At 34.4% G+C, this 18132-nt stretch overlaps 1 protein-coding gene across 3 annotated transcripts in view; it reads left to right on the top strand.

Annotated features, from left to right (window-relative positions):
* The window catches only part of LOC125776865 (sodium-coupled monocarboxylate transporter 1-like), a 99293-nt gene that overhangs the window by 66949 nt on the left and 14212 nt on the right, over positions 1–18132 (top strand). Inside the window, exon 1 of one of the 3 annotated variants that reach the window (XM_049450587.1) lies at positions 1879–2156. The exons of the other annotated variants lie outside the window; for them this stretch is intronic. The gene's annotated coding sequence lies outside the window, so the exon portion shown is untranslated. Of the gene's footprint in view, positions 1–1878; positions 2157–18132 lie in introns of those variants that run through there. 3 annotated transcript variants of the gene reach the window in all.

Genomic DNA, 18132 nt, shown 5'->3' with positions numbered 1-18132 from the left:
ACCCATTTTCCACACCTTTTGGTAATCTTCCGCTTTTTCATTTCACTCATCAAAATCTTTATCTCTAAACCGTTGAAGCCAACTTTTGCTTCTGATAGAGCGTGATCACCAACTGCTTCGACAAGCATTCAATGCAAATCTGCAATCAAAAATTAGTGCCTATTTTCAACTAAAAACAAAAAATTAATGTTTTCTGCAAATCATCACTTTTCGGTGCTAAATTGGACATTTTTAGCACAATGAAAAAATATATTGTTGCTTGCTCAATGACTCTAAGGTTATTGAATGTGTTTAACAGATGTCATGACAGCCAAACGGGAAAAAATTAAAACTCGTTCATAACAAATGTTCCCTGCCAGCACAGTTGTAGCTTAGCTCTCATCTCATACCGGTATACTATATATAAATAAATAGTCGAAAGCCTATTTGTTCAAAGATTTTTATAACAGCGTTCATAATATTTACACGAATGACACAATTATTGTCTAATAATGCACTTGTTTTTTCTTATAATTTTTATAAATCATTGCAGTATGTTATTCATCTCTATTATTGTGCAATACTCGTGGCATTCTTGTAAATATTATAACCTCTGTTGCAAAAATACTTGAGCAAATTGACTTTCGACTAACCAAATAATTCAGTTTAGCTGCTAATACCTTTAGGTCTGTCATAATCACTTTTCGCGCAATAATTAATAATTTGAGCTAAACAAATAAGATAAAAAATTGCTTTCTCAAGACATTACTTCACATTTATTGCCATCATTTCCTCTGGCAAATAGTACCTTACAGCACCGTTATGCATTATTACGGTATTAGATGTAAACACTTTAAAGAAAAACAAGCTCAAGTATTATTAATTTTATTTCATCAGCTTAATTAAAGTGCCGCTAAGCAGCCACCAGCGAATTGATTAGCTGACATACACGCACAGCGCGCTTTGCTACCACTCTCTCAGCGCTTGAAATTGTCTCATGGTCTAACACGTGAGATCAAAGCAAGTGCGAGTCACAATCAGTCAAAATATTTCTCATTCTGTAGCCGAATAGCATTTCTCAAATATAATGAATGAACTTGCATGAGATAAGACCAACTGACCGTCTGTCTAATGATCTGATTCGCACAACACACCATAGATGATACCGTTACACGTACACACATTGTGCTGAAGTGCTAATGTGTTTGCATAGCATAAAACAGAAACGTGAAACCGTACCACGCGGCGGGGGCATGATCTCGACAACAACAACAAATTTGAAAGATTTGAATAATTGTACCTTGTATTAGCACTCACACAGCTGTTTAAATATTATCAAATGGGTTAGTTATCTCCTTTACACAAACGGTTGATTTTGCATAAAAACACGTGACTCATTGTTTTTGTCGTTTTTACTCGGTTACTTTTTGCACGAGATGCGATAGTTGCAAAGCTTTGAGTGTGCGGTGGCACATTCGGTTTATTGTATTTGTAAATTTGTACAGTTAATATTTAACGTTAACGCTTTATCAAGAAAATTAACTGTTTTTACTTTACAGCATAATACATTGCACACACACTTACACACATACACACACATTTGCCCAGCAGATGAGCAAATAATAGAAGTTCGGAAATTTTCCAGTCGTACGCCCTTAAATTAGTCCAAGTAGAAGAGCAGTAATTAGCAGTAGGCAATACGAAAAATAAACAAAAACTTTTACAGTTATACTTAATGCGATAAAGCTGTAAATTATCAGGCCTTTGCAGCAAAACACTTTCAGGTTCATCTCATCTAACTGAATGATAGAGTTTTATTGCAACAACAAATAACTAGAGATAATTTCAAATTGCAATTCTGGATAAGAGACTATTTAAATGAAATAAATGTGAACTGATAGTCTACTTAGCTTGTTAGATTTCAAGGCGCATAACGTCGAACAGATCGGCTACTTGTACGCACGTGAGTTGTGATTTTAAACGGAAAGTGTTCTTCATAAGTGCCTTGAGGCGAACAAGAAACGTGATCCTAGGTGTTTTGTAATTTAGGACGATCAACTTGAACTATTTATAAAATTTTTTTTAAAAATTCGGTGCTAACGCCTGTTTGCAACGCGCCTGATAAGTGAAATAAGGCACCAAAACTCAAATATCCTGCCAGAGTATAATACTTAGTGGTAAGTACCATAGTTACAGGATTTCTTTAGGAATCGTAAAATAATTCTAAACAACTTAGTTGAAAAGTGCCCATTAAATAAGCAACAAACTAAAAATTTTATAAAATTATTAACCTATCCTTGTGATTTATGTGCAAAATAGCAAAAATGTTGTTGTGTGACATGGCGTATGAGTAACATGCGCAGTTTAGTAATAAACACAACTCGCAAAATCACTGACCTGCATAAAATTTTTGGAAGAATACTGTTTAATGAAGGCCATGGGTTAAATAAAGTTTTCTAAAATATAATTATAACTATAATTATAATGTTTTTTTAAATGAACTCAGTTAGTTCGTCAATGTAATGTATTTTACGTAAGCTCGTAAGCTCCCTTTGAAGCTTTACAGAACTACAGTGTCCTATGGAAAAAAACTTTTTGCTATCAATTTTCACGAAGATGGTGCAAAATTTCAGTACTATTTATTTATATATTTTTTTATATCCTTTAACTGGTTGTTAACTAATGGATTTCTGCGCTTTTAAGAAATCTCTAATAATTATTAGATTATAATCAGAACTTTTTCATTCAAAAATTTTGATTGAACCTTCAATGTTTAACTCCAATTTTAGCAAATTTTATTTTCAAAATAAAAATGTAAAATGTACTTTTTAATCCAATATCTATAAGATTTGAAAATTTAATTTTGGAAAATATTTTTCAAATTTAAAATTAAATTGCACTAACAAGTAAAGAAAGCCTCGTTAAAAATTTGTTATAACGCTCATTAGGCGCGACAATCAACCTCCCTCCTCCCTTAAAAAAAATATATTGCCTTCGTTATGTTTGTCGTCCAAGTCATTTACTTCTCCTGGTGGTCCCACGAATTTCTTAGAAATAGTTTGCAGCCACAGTATAAAAGATTATCTGTCTTTGATTCGACAAGCGCAGAAGAGTGATGTATTGAACAAACTTTACCGTGTTTTCAAACAAATCAACCCTGCAACCTTGCGCTAACATGTCTTCTAAAGCATACACCGTTTGTTTTGCGTTTTTTCATTGATGGACAAATTCTTCTAAATTCATAATTTCGACTGTTGACGACTTCTTGTGGAGTTATTTGACATCATTGGTCTTTAGCAATAAACCAGTCGCTCTTCAAGCTTAAGAAGTCAATATTGAACGTGCTATGTTTACTTTGAGAGCTCATTTTAACAGAAAACCTTTTATTTTTGATAAATTCAATTACGAAATTTAATTGCAATGGTTATGAATACAGACTTTTAATTATACATACCATATAACTAAAAATAAATTTACTAATTGTTGCACAATAAGCATTGTTGCACAATCAGCATAGCACAACAGAAATGACAAAACAAAATTCAATTTCATTCCTCAATTAAATATTAGAAACGATTGAATACACAAATTGCATTATTTACAATATAAGCAAATAACTAAAGCTAATACACCTGTTAACACACGCACACACACAGTACCTTACCTATATATGCACATACATGCGCATGAATGAGCTCTGTGGTGCGCGCGAGTACGCGTAATTGCTTGTTTTCACTGCACTTGTTGTTGTTGTAATAGCTAGTAAGTGTACACAACATATACAGTTATATTAGCTTATGAATGAATCGCTAGGCAGCTGCGAATTATCAATGATTGCGGACGCACGTTCACACTCACACTTCACCGCCCACCCGCCAGCCACTGCCAGCAAGCTGCCAACAACTCAGACCTAATTAGCAAGGCGCTTGCAGGTATCGCATAACCAATACAATAAATTGCATTAATGGCAGCAACATTTAGGCGCCTGGCCATTGATATGCGCGCGCGTTAGCTAACGTCAAATGCCTGCCACATGCAACATTTCAACGCTAATGCTACGTGAAACAGCTGTATTATTGTAGCAACGGCAACAATCAGACGTACTACAGTGGAAATTCATTGTAATAGCAATAATGGCAGCTCAACACCGATGCAGCGCAGATCGCAACAAATGGCATAGGGCAGAATCGAGTTGCTGTATTTCACGTATTTGTGCACCTCTGCAGCGCTGGAAATACTTTTGCATATCTTTGTTTATTCGTGCATTAGCAGACAATTCCCACGCCTCCATGGCGCGCGCAATTATTTTAATAACCACAAATATTTCCAATGCATATCACACGTTTTCATTCACCCAAATAGCGCTCAAACACTGGTTAACACAAATTTTATGCGGTTCAGTAAAAGAAATCAAGAAAAAACGTTAACTTCGGCTGTACCGAGGCTATAATACACTTCACAAATACAAAAGGAGAACTCCCTAAAGAACATGATTTTGTTCGCTCAGTTTGTATGGCAGCTATATGTTATTGTGACCGATCTATATAATTTTTTCACAAATTGAATCGTTGTCTTAGACTATAACCCGAGCCAAATTTCTTGAACATATCTCATCAAATGAAAAAATAATCCTTATAAGAACTTGATTCTGATTATTCAGTTTGTATAGTAACTATACGTTATATTGATCCGATCCAGACAATTTTTTCGGAGAATACATCACTGCCTTAGGCAAAAGTCATGCCAAACACAGACAGACAGACAGACAGACAGACAGACAGACTTGGCTAAATCGACTCAGCTTGTCATATGTCGTTTCCTTCGTGGTGCTACAAACTGCGTGGCAAACTTAGTATTACCAGTTCTGAGTACACAACTTTTTTTTGATTTTCTTGAGGTTAGAAATTTTTATTTTAATACACGCGTATATATTAATATTTGCTCATAAATGATATACATATCTGTGCCTACTATTTAGATCTCTTTAAGATGCTTAGAAGCACTTCTTCATTTTATGTTATTTGCCTTGATGTCGTCTCTCAAAAGACATCCATACAAATTTAAAACCGACCCTGAAAGGCTCCTGGAAAGCTAATCCAATGGCAGAGAAGATACTCAAAAGCCGTTTAATCCCTGTCGCTTTTTTATACTTTTTCTCCAGTATAAAAAATAAACTTTCTTTATATTGTTAAATTACTTTTTTTAAGTTAAAAAGTTATGATGTGATTACCTTGAATCTAGAAAAATAAATTAGGCACATATTTTTGCGAAGAAAGATACCCAAACAAAGGGCAGAGACGACTCTTTCTGAACGCTTTTTCATCATCGTATTGTTCTTCGTCTTCCTTCACGCAACGATCTGTCGCCACAACATAAACAGCTGAAGTCGCCTGAAGAGACAAAGCGAACTGAATCTATAAATTTAAAAGTTAACAATTTTTGTGTATACTTCGGCCACAGTTTAATATATTTGGTATCAAATTGCAAACATTTTAATACAAAAACTATGCGCTTCCAATTATTTTCGAGCCTTAAGCTCAAGCTTCTAAACTTCTAAAAATCGAGTTCGGCTGTTATTGTCTGTTACCTCATCTAAAAACATGTTTTAATAACCTTCGTGGTACTATTAAACTTAATATTGAAGTAGTGATGTACTTATTTACATTAAATGTTATGCCAAAGCTGTATAAAATTTATTTCATTACGTTATTGAGCGCACATTATTTGTACAATTGTTTAGTGAAAAATTTGTTTTTTTTTTCTATTTTCTTTGCTGTTCATTTACTCAGCGCGTAAAGTTAGGTATTTCCGAGCTAAAAACAAAAAACAATTATTGTGCACTGAAGGTTATATACACAAGTGAATAGTTTCGAGATTTTTTTTATACAATAACTATTTTCTTATACAAAGTTATAAGGGTGTGTACATGCCAATAGTAGCGGCAAGGTTAAGGAAACTGGTTTTGTTTTATGACTCACTACGTTTTCAGCTTTATTTTTGTATAGAAACTAGATGCCTAAAAGTATGGCTTTATATACAACGAAACAATAAATATACGAAGTAAGTCAGAAATCCTTTTGTTCATTTCTTGGACCTTAGCACTTTCCACTTAACACGCACTGAACCTTCACATATTACAAAAAGACGAAATTTCGGTATTTTTTTTTTTTAAATGTTTGACTTATTTTGCCCGCCGGTATTTAGAACAGTGAGAAACAGGCAGAAAAATGTTTATTTTACTTTGTATCTGAAAAACTGGATTATGCTACGACGTAAGCTCTTTTGCCTGTACGAGATTCACGCAAAATAAGAGGCCTCTGGTTCTAGGACCGTCCGTTCTGATTATTGCATAGTGTAGAGTTGTGGTGTTTAGCGTCTTAAGTGTCGAGGTGTGAAGTCTGCGTGGGTAATGTATATTAGTGTGTATTAATGTGTGGTGTCTACATAAGTGAATCGCGTTGGCGTAGTATATTGTCGTTCAGGGTCGTGCATTGAAGAGAAAGCCTAACTCATTTTACCACTTTCTTCGCAATAAACTAAAATATTTTGACAAAATATAAATAAAAAAAAATTATTGTTCCATAAAAACGCCAACAAAAAATGTTGTTAACAAAATAGTTAGATATTTTCAAGTTCTGACTGTTTTTTATGCGACTAGTCTATTTTATACCATAAGAATAGACATCAAAATTGCAATATAAATGAAAATTAAACGCTCATTTCCGATTTTCTTTTATTTCACGTACGAGTTGCCAGACCAATTAACTTTTTAAATATAAATTTTTCCGAACGTTTTCATTTTTCCAAAAATAAAATTCATTTTTTTTTTACCATGTATAATATCTTCATATATACAATTAACATTTTAAGTGCAGTTGTTGCATAGTTCGCAGGCAATTGTTTGAATTAAATCAACACCGGCATTTGTTATACACAATTAAGTCAGGCAAATATTGCAATTGTTACATACATATATGTAGGTAACATATAATTGCCTTTTCGCAATAATTTACTAATACCAATGAAGTAGCAATGGATGACTAACCATGCGATTGGTTTAGACGCTGTAGAAAATACAGAACGGCAATAATTGAGTATAAGAAAACAATGAGTATTATCAGGAAAATGAAAAAAGCTATAAATTAATACATAAAAAAATATTTATTTTATTTGTTTGTGTTTCAAATCGATTATAAGGCACTTGCTGAAACATTATTATAAATATTATTCGGACATTGAAAGTCTATTATCCTTTTTTTTTGCATATATATATGCTAATATATATTTGATAGTATAACTATACAAATCAATGACTCAGACTCTGAAATACGGAACGGCAACATTTTGAGGATAAGAAAATAGTTTTTGAGATTATGAAATGAATACTATTATCAAAAAAAGGATATATATTAATACATAAAAAATGAATGTCTATAATAAAACTTCAATATATATTCATCATTGCACTTCCGGATTTCCAATAGGGTCGCTGCTATCGTGTTTCAATCACAATAATTACAATTAAAGTTTTGCTCGCTTTTGAACTTTAGCCTCTAATCATCGACGCGTTGTTTACATAGAATGAAACACCTTTGAAATTCTTCGAATTTTAATATTTTTTTCGTGGGCACGGCTTTGACAATAACAGCAACAACTTATTAGTTATTAGTAATTATTTGCGGTGAGGCATATAATTGAATGGAAATATTTTTTGAATAAAATTATTGAATTGGCAGGGAGAAACTAATTTTCTGACGTCTTTACAGACCAAAAATAGAAACTTTTGTTACTTAAATCATGAAAAGAGATATTATTTCACCGTAATCCCATTACCCGCAAACACCTGAGCTTATGAATTAAATAAAGAAGACCATCTGGGCACCCGGAATATAGATTGAAATTCTACTAATATGCTATTACCTAACTGCGAGCATTTCATTGCTCAGCAACTGCCTGGAAACACTTCATTGACAAGAATATTGGAAAATTTGGTCGCATATGTACGGCATATTTGCTAAATTGGCTTAGATGTTTGCTGTCAACGGCAACCCGTAAAGTTGCAGGGTGTAAAATTGTATTAAATAATCACCAAAGTGCCGTTAAACATTAAAATACGCATACAAAAATCATAAGAGGGTTTAATTTTATATATATTTTTTTGTATTGAAATATAACTAGTTATAATGCCTTCGTATAATCTTGATTTCTTATATGCGAGCTTTTAGGGGTATAATGTTAACTTTTAGATTTTTCATATTCGCTCCAAAATGTAGGCAACGACTTTCACCATTCTCGTCAAGTTTGAATATAGAGCGATAAGTATATATTTATAAGAGTGTGCCTTTGTGTGTGTGTCAGTCTCCGTTACCACACTTCTATAGATGTTTCTTTTCGCAACATCTTCATTTGGTCATACGTTGACTAGAATTAAGTTGGTGTCGAAAAATTTGCAGACAGTTCTCCCATGAAAAATTGTATATAAAATTGTTTTAGCGCAACCGCAACAAATTTGTAATAAGCGAAGGTATTCAAAAGAATATTTTAGTCATCGAGCTTCGGCTGCAGTTTCATTGCAACGATAAGAGTGTTCAATTATATATTTTACGCGCCAATAAAAACATCAGAACTCACTATAAATACACACGTAAGGCTTGTAACTAGCCTTCAGCAGTTTTATCGCTTCAACTCGCGGTGCAGACACACACACATGCTACAAAGCAAAAGTGCCAATCAAGGGTTAGATTGTAAACCTTCAAAGTTCATTCACATTTAATATGTTTAATGCTTTGTTTTTTTTGTTTTGTTTTTGTTTCTTTAACATAGTTTGTCATTGAAATTACAGAATAAAACAAAAACATTGGCCAAATTAAGCACAAAAATTGGCGTAATTCAGTCTAGACTTGCATTATTTTTTAACTATGCGCACACATATATACACACACACATTTACTTTATTGTTCTTTTTGTGTAATTCTTTCGCACAAGTGACAAGTATTTCGTTTTTCAAATACTTTTCACGCGATTTTTCATTACATTGTTGAGTTTTTCTTTACCGTCTGTTTTGCGGCGTTGATTTATCGCTCCCCTCGTCAACTAAGCCCAGCTGTCAGCTAGTCAATCACTAATGCGATTTGTATGGAAATTAGCCAAGACCGCACTTTTATGTTCGACTTCTTAAAAAACATACTTTTTCATCAACCTTTTTAGTTATTTGCGGAAATTTTTCTAAAAAAGTACAAGTTCGACTCAATAAAAGTTCGCTTTCCATTAAATTGCGCAGTTTTTATACAAACACATGCCGCCACTTTTACATACAAACATCACTAAAAGGACTTTTTTTTTGCAAGTATTGTTGCATTTATTGAACAAATTTTGTAAAAGGCTTTTAATATTCAAAATATCGACGTTTGAATAATAAAAAGTTTTTAATAAAAACAATGCTACTGTTACATTTGACTATGGCTTTTGGGATTTGTGGTGAATGCAATTGTTATGCAAAATTCTCATGGCTAATGAAAGTCAAAGCTTTTTTTCGCTATAATTTTGTTCAAAAAAGTTTGAAATAGTTTTTGCTCAATTTATTTATAAAATTACACATAAATAGTAAAATTCGTTTTGAGTGCGATAATTCCATTTTTACAGCTATTTAACTAAAAGTTACTTCGTTTGATTGATTAAATATATGTCATAGTATAAGTAATATGCAAATACGAGGTATGAGAAAAATTAAATAAAATATTTTTAAATGACAAAAAAATTCAAAAAATATTTTAAAAATAAAATTAAAATATTTTTTAAATAAAAATCTATCTTTCTTATTGCCTTGACTTTGCTATCCATTTCTCGAAAAGCTGAGATAAACTATTTTTTCAATCGCCTAACAGAATAGATTTATAATTGATTTTCTCATCACATTTGAATACTCATAGATCTCAATCCAAATTAGGGTTGTTGCTCAATCATCTTTCTTCCGAGTGTACAATAGAACTCGGCGATAAAAAGGACCGTTCTCATGACAGTCGAGTCAAACTAACCGGAACGAACACGATTTTTTATCGGTCCAATGACTGTCAGCTCGGCAACATGCCTCGAAATTACTTCAATTACTTGTTTTCTGCCACTACAACAACAACAAAAACATAAAAAGCACCTACCTTCACGCCGTCCATCGAATTTCTTATGAGACAGTGTTATTGGCCGCTTTCACAGAGGCAATGCTTCCTACTATATCATGGCCTAGAGTAACTTACTTTGTTGAGCACCAAGTTGAATGAACATGAGTGGAAGACACGAAGACAATGCTTTTAATGTAACTGTAATAATTCTTTCAAAGGTGACTATATGGTTTTTGATGGTTAGTGCTGCAGAATGCCTACTAAGAATGAAATTATGTCTAAATGACAATTAAAAAACCTTAGACAGTCAAATACTAATATATTTTTTAAACAAAAAAAATTATAAGAAATAGTTAACAATAATATTTGTTAAGAAAAACGTTTTTGAATTACGTCTGAGTTTTAATTTTATATACGAAAAATAAATTCATATAATATATGCTTGGACGTAGAACATACGGCCCACCCACTACACACTAACTCGCAAAAAGCAAACATATTTTGATAATATAAATTTAATTCCACAAAGGCATTAATATTCCGAACATATATTTACAATAATTTTTAATTGATTTTTGTATTAATTAGTTTTCGTAAATATTGCGGTTCTACACCACTCTTGATATTACACAATTTTCGCGGCTTCGTTTGGCAAAAATAATATTTGCTTTTAATCGCAAAACAATTTATTTGTGCGTGCTTGTGTCGATGTGCTTTTCGAAAATTTACATAATTATTTTGTGGTTCAATTTCATTACAATTAAGTGGTAATTAAAACCGCGTTTGCAGTTAATAACACGTTTGGGCAAATTAATAAAAAAAAGGTGTTAAGTCATTATTTTGAAAAGCTTTTTCAAATAAATACTTTATTCGGTTTGAAATTTGGAGAAAAAAACGATTTAACTAGTTGTTGCATAGAAGGATTACGAATTTACTTTTTACATTTTAGATATGATGTTTTTTGTTTCGAATCAATTAAGTGCCTAGTATGAACCAAATTACTTGACGGGCTGCTTGTTTTTTGGCTTTTTTTTTAATACAATCACGGTTTAAATTAATTTCTTTATCCTGATTATTTCGCTATTCACTTGCTTTAGGGGAACATATTTATAAATTTCACCACTCATTGCAAAATGCAAGGCACAACAGCTTACTCATTTCTGCTACGAAATGCAACCTTGAAACCTTTCGTCTGTATGTATGTGGCTATATAAACAATTCACAACCGTTAGTTGCACGTACCCCACACCAACAGTCAGGCGTCACCACAACGTCGTGTCTATTTTCCACAGAATAGCTCGGCATTTTGCATTCGTGTGCAGTCACTGAGCTGCTTTTAATGCAATTAAGATTTTTTTTAATTTACGAAAACGAAAAAAAAACGATTTGCGTGCAAAATGCTTTAACATAAATGCTATATAATTGATTTATTTATGTGTCTATACGTATATGTAAGATAATAACTAGAAAAGGATACTTCAGTTGATAATCCCCTTCATCTCTTCAGTTCCATTAGGCTGTGCAGACAGTTCGAGCCCCTCACAGAGAACCAGTACTTATATGTTAACTCTAGTGCTTTTATAGCGTTTTCGTGTAGCGAAATTAATTAAGTACATTAAGCTTAAAATTAAGAAACCAGTTTTTGCCTTTCGCATAGCCAGTCATTCGATTGACCAGAATCTTCCATAGATGCTAACACCTAGTGGTATGCAGTATGCACAATTCGTCCTGCTCGTTAAGGGTACACCCCATTCGGGACCACGCCTAATCAATGTGATCTTACTAAATTGGACTTGCGAAGCAGTATGCCTACGTACTAAACCCTTAACTCCTAATTAGCACGCTATTCGCGGCTCTAGTTGTTTGGCTCTTCTCAGCTCATGCAGTAACAGAGTTGTCGTCATTTCCATGGTAAGGCACTATATTATCAGGTGTTATTCGGCCTGACACTTCCATCTCCAGATCCTGCCGCTCTGTTGAAAATCTCGGACAGTAGAATATAAGCTCCGCATTTCAGCTAGTACTACCACAGAATACCCATACTATACTTGTATTATGTCTTTTTCTTGATTTTGTATTTTTTATAATGATTAAAATGTTTCAGCTGATTGCTACTTTATCAAAACACACAACCAAATTTATAGTCTGGATAAGAACCCACAGAGTTAAAGACTGCGAAATTTATAGTTTGGACAACAACCCACAGACCAGTGGGTCAACACGATCTGAGTTCGATTAAGCAATAATGTATAATAGTAAATTAAGATTTTTTGTTTAGTAAATCGATCTTCGATTAGTCAAGCGTTACTCTGCAGCGAATCGAACAAACTATACCATAATTGATTTGAAATCTTAAGTTTCAAAAATACAAGATGCACGGAAATTTGTATTTCCATTTGTCATTTGAACCATTCACAGTGGTTAAACTAGTCTAAAATATGCAAAAAAAAACTTGGTAGCACTGAAGATAGTGGCTATAACACTTTAAAGAGGTATTCGCATAGTCTCTTGCACGACTTCAACTCGCTAGCTTTGTTTTTGCTTTTAAATGTAATTTGTGTGGCAAGAGAACAGTAGCGAGCAGAGAAATGGCGAAACGAAGACAGCTTGCGTACGTCTCTTAAATACTGAAACAGTTTCGGATTATCAATCGTTTGCTAAAATGGCTGCAGTTTGCTTTACGAAGCGAAAAATTGCTTCCTTTCAAAACTATTACTGATATTTCCGAGAATTGTATCTTTATTATATAATTTTCGTATGAAAAACTTGAAGCTGACAAAGTTGATCGATTCCGTTGAAATACACGATCTTAGTTGGTCTAAACATGTACCTACCTGACACACCCACAAGCACTTACAGCACAGCGCAACTACTCCGCGCCAGTTGCCAGCGCAAAGTGGTTAAATGAGAATTTATTAATATGATGGCAACGAATTTAATGATACGATTTAGAATCCTTGAAAACTTTTAAGTTTTTGCGCAAAGTGTTGCGAAGTTGTGCCAATTGCAGCAACATTGTTGTCACATTTCGTTGTGACATTGCATGCGCTCTTGCCGCAAACTGTGCGCCACCACTTCATCGGACTGGAAATTTACCTGGACATAAAAGCAGCCAATTTCAATTAACTCGAACAGCAAAACAAGCAAACAGACGTACCACAACGACAGCCGGCAAGCGTCCAACCAAGCAACTAACCAAGCAAGCAGGCAACGGCCCACCACCGACCAAGTAATCGAGCAACTTGAAGTAAATGAATGACGTTTAAGTTTATGGCGTTGCCGTCGATGTTGCAATTTTGCTACTTTTGTTGTTTGTCTTTGCCACGACGGCGCTTTCTTGGCAACTTTTTGCTGCTGTAGGGGAAAAAAAAAACGTAAACGCTAAAGTTCTGCGAAAGGGAATTGTTGGTTACTCATCCGCAATGTTGGGCCTGAGTGCTCGACACTTCAACGCCCATAGCATGGCCGGTGTGGTGTACCGCTAAGTGAGGCCATCCACAAAAAGCCATAATAACAACAGTAATAAACAACATGAAGTAGTACTTTAGTTAAACTATTAAGTGATATTGGAACGCATCATCGACGTTGCATTAAAAGTTTAATTGAATTAAGTAAATAAAAGTGACGTCCACCAGCGGAATGAGTGATGAGCGAGCGTATATAATGGCACGCGTATTGGGAAATTGTCGCAGAAAAACGGTAAACTATAAAAAGTTGAAGTCGATAATGAAATCACTTGAAATTCGCAGTGAATTCTCAAAATGAAGTTGAAATTAAGGCTGAATTGATGCAGACATTATCCATGAAAAATGAATTTAATGAAAAACACATGTGACTTTAACGTTTTCTTTTAAATATTCTTTAATGTTTTTACTTTCACTATAATTTTTGTACTCGGTTGTTGTAATATCGCAAATTCTATTAATTGTAGGTGAAAGTAAAACAACTTAACACGCTAAAGTTTTAATCAACATTTTCGGTTCATATTATTCCTTTTGAATTGAATTTGATTGTCCTGAAGTCGATTTGCTAATTTCAATAAGGAGTGGTCTGTTTCTGAATTAATGAGCCCGAATTATTGTTTTTTTTTTGGTTTGATGCGTAACTAATTATTAATTGTTTCAAAATTTATTATTAATTTCCTCATTTAGTTATTTAATATTTATTCAAAGTAATCCCCACCAGCTGTAATACACTTAAGCCAACAATTTTTCCAGTCCTCGAAACACTTCTATAAGCACTTTTTGGGATGGCTTTCAGCGAATTTTGCTTTATCTCTTCGATCGACTGAGAACGGGTTTTACGGAGCGGCAATTTCAGTTTGGAGAACAAGAAAAAAATCGTGCGGAGCCAAATCTGGTAAATACGATGGTTGATTGATGATTTATTGCATTTTTGGTTTTAAATTCGATCAGAATTGTGGCTCGATGCCATGGTGCATTATCATCGTGTAAAATCTATGAATTGTTCTTCCACAATTCCGGCCGTTTTAGAACGATGACGGCCCCAACACGGCTCAATAGAACTCCTTACTGACCGTTTGTCCCTCCGGTACAAATTCATGATGCATCAAACCACAAATATTGAAAAAAAAGAGCATCATCTCGATTTTGACCGTCTTTGGCTTGATTTTTTTGGTTTCGGCTACAATTTTTTCAAATATCATTTACCCAAGCAATTTAAATTACAAATTTCGGGTGCTTTTTTGTCACAATTTATATTTATAAGTTTTACCAAACTGGATTTTAGCACTGCAAACTACGCACAGGCCTCGTCATACAACATAAATAATTAACTTGCATACTTATCAACACTAACATAAGATAAATCTAATCTACATGTCATAATTCTAACGGAAATACTCAAAAGTTTACTATCTATATAGAAAACATTAAACAGAGCATTAATTATGCAGAGGAAGTGATAATATATGAGCACTGCTTGTTGCGAATTCGTAACAAATTTTACAGTTATTCGTACATATATCCGCATATTTATTGCCATCATTTATCAACGAAGCAAAAATTATAATTAATAGAGCCAGAAGCTTAGAACAAGGAGAGTACTTCAATAAAATCCATAGATATATATATTACATACATATATAAATATAGACACATGTGCTCCCTTACTTATTTAACAACCCGTCAAAGCAAAATATAATGATGACATAAGTGTGTGTGTGTGTGTGTATGCACTCATTACAGCTTCATAACTGACAATTTCGGCAAGCGTAAAGTTTGCTTGCGACAATGAGCTAGTGCAAGTACCGAGTGTCGAGTGTCGAGTGCCGAGTTAGTGTCAAAGTGTGTGTACTCGGTTGGTGGAGTCAAGGCCGGTGCCTGAGGCAGGCAGGGCGTCTAGTGTAAGTTATCTGCTTGTTACTGTCTGCTAACATTGTCAGTTAGATGTTTTGCCTTTGCTTTTGTTTTTGCTCTCCAACTGCTGCTGCTGCTGTTGGCAATTTGACTGCACTCAGAGTGGCCACTCTGGCAGCAAGTTGTAACAATTATATTAGTGCAGTTTTTATTTTTCCTTTACACGCGCTCTCTATACTATATATGTGAGTGAATAGGTTTGTGTATGCATACATATATATGTATGTGTGTGGCATGCAACTGTTGGGAACTTTGGTTACGATGTAGCTCTCCTCTATATATACTCACAACTGACAGCAACGGCAGCACCATCAACACCAGCAACATCAACGGCATCAACAGCAAGTGTTGCCACATAATCTAATGATCCTAACAACTTAGTCTTTAGAACATTTCATGCAATTCAAATAAAAGCGTTGTCGAGGCACAAAGTCACTTACAAACACGCACGGACGCCGAGTTGATTGCAATTGTTCTGGCTGTTGCTGCCACTACAACCGTTAACTATACGATACATACATATAAGCAAGTCTAAATGTTTGTTTGTGCTGCTGGTGGCACAACTTGCAATATTTGCTAACTGCGAACTGCGAAATTCGCACAGACAGCTGGGCGACTGTTGCTGCAATTTTACTTTTTGTGCTTAACTTGCTTACCTCTTGATGTTGCTGTTGTTGTTGCTGCTGTTATTATTATTGCTGTTGCCTTGCTTTGCAGTTGCAGCACAGCAAGTTTTAGTTTTATTCACTTGTAATATTCATGTCGCAACACTTGCACAGCCCGTCGTGTGGCAACTGACAACTCTAATGACATCACTACAACTCATTAGGAAATTTTGTTGCAACGACAAATTGCGCCAAACTCACTGACACTTCTTAAAAACATCAGCGTGGTGTTTTCGTGACAGCGACATGCTTGTTTATCATTATAATTGTTATTATTGTTTATATTCTGTTTTTTTGTACTTTTTTACTTTCCATCATAAAGTTCTCCTCTGAATTTTCTTACCGTTTTTGCATAAAATATTAATTCTTCTACTTCTTTATTGGGGTAGACACCGCTTACGTGGTTATAGCCGAATCGCCAGTTTCTCACCAATTGATGCCAAGTCTAGCCAGGTCCTTCTCCACCTGGTCTCTCCAATTGAGTGGAGATCTTCCTCCTGCTCTGCTTACCCCGACGGGTTCTTTCGCAGAAGCTTTCTCTCGAAAACTCGTAATGTCGACTCATAAGATGTTATCATCGTCCATGCCTCTGCACCTTATAACAAGACGGGAATAATGAGTGACTTCTATAATAGATTTTGGTCGAGAGATTTCTCCATTGCCTACTCAGTCGGAAGTAGCATCTGTTGGCAAGAGTTATTCTGCGTTGGATTTCGAGGCTGACGTTGTTGTTGGTGTTAATGCTGGTTCCAAAAATGACAAAATTATCAATCGATTTCGAAGCGTAGGAATCTTAGTCTATGAATGGAAGAATAAAAGTAAAGCTTGTTCGTTTCGCGATTACTATGCTCACTTCTGCTCTTTTGTCAAAATATTACTTATAAAAGCAACAACAAAGTTATCGAGTTGAATTCGTGCAAGAGAATACGCCGCTTGGGTTGCAAATGCTACCAGTTTGCTGCAGCTGTTTTACTGTATTCGATTCGCTACTCTCTAACGATTGGTGAATCTAAGACTACACAACAACTAAAATAAGAATTCTGATCACCGCATGTCTATCGCCTATTGTTCGGGAAATAATTTTGATAATATGTTATTATTTTAAACCCTTAACTTATTTTCTCCCATAATAACCAATTACGCAGTGTCTACGCTAATAAAAAAAAGAAACATTTTTTTTTAAATGTTCAAAAATATTTCTTCCCCATATTTACTACTCTACAAGTATTTAACAAATATGGCAGGAATAAATTCTACAACTCAATAAAACCTAAAACCTTACTCACTACTTATTTTCTACATTTCTTGCTATATTTGTTCCTTTCTACCACTGAACAACTACTCGCTGGGTTAGAAAAGTCTTGAACTTGTACCCTACTCATGTATACAAGGCGCGATAAGTATATCAATAAATCAATCTTTGCCACTCTTTGCCATCACAGCAGCAGTCAGCTTGTGTATACTATGTATTCCAGCGACTCACAGCGGATATCCTTGCACTACATTAATTTCATTTTAATCCAGACAATAAATTCTAATTTCTGCATTGGCAAGCGCCACCGTCAGTTTGCAGTCAACTGCGGCGCTGTAAATATATGGCACATTTATGTGTGTATTTGTAACTATACAGTTATATTTTAAAGCGCTATATATAAATCCAGCGTGCGAAATGTGCTCGTAGCGCCGTTGGTGTTGTCCTTGCGCAACATGACGTATCCCGGCTGGCAACACTCCAGACGCCAAAGCAACTGACACAATTGCGGTGCATAGTGGTGTGATTGGAAGAAAAATTGTTACAAAATTGTAGTTAAATATTTTTTGTGTGCAAAGCTAATGAAAAATCTTGATGAAAATTGCACATATTTTTAATAAAGACCTAACAACTACTATATAAACAATAACCTATCATAAAGTATACCAGAAAAAGCCTGAGCATTTTGTGTTTCAAGTCTAAGTTGACCTCAGTTTTCATGCGGTTACTTTTACAATTTTTAG

Source organism: Bactrocera dorsalis, chromosome 2 (assembly GCF_023373825.1).
Source record: "Bactrocera dorsalis isolate Fly_Bdor chromosome 2, ASM2337382v1, whole genome shotgun sequence".
Classification (NCBI taxonomy): domain Eukaryota; kingdom Metazoa; phylum Arthropoda; class Insecta; order Diptera; family Tephritidae; genus Bactrocera; species Bactrocera dorsalis.
The sequence above is the reverse complement of the archived record's forward strand: the minus strand, read 5'-3'. Positions and strand labels throughout refer to the sequence as shown.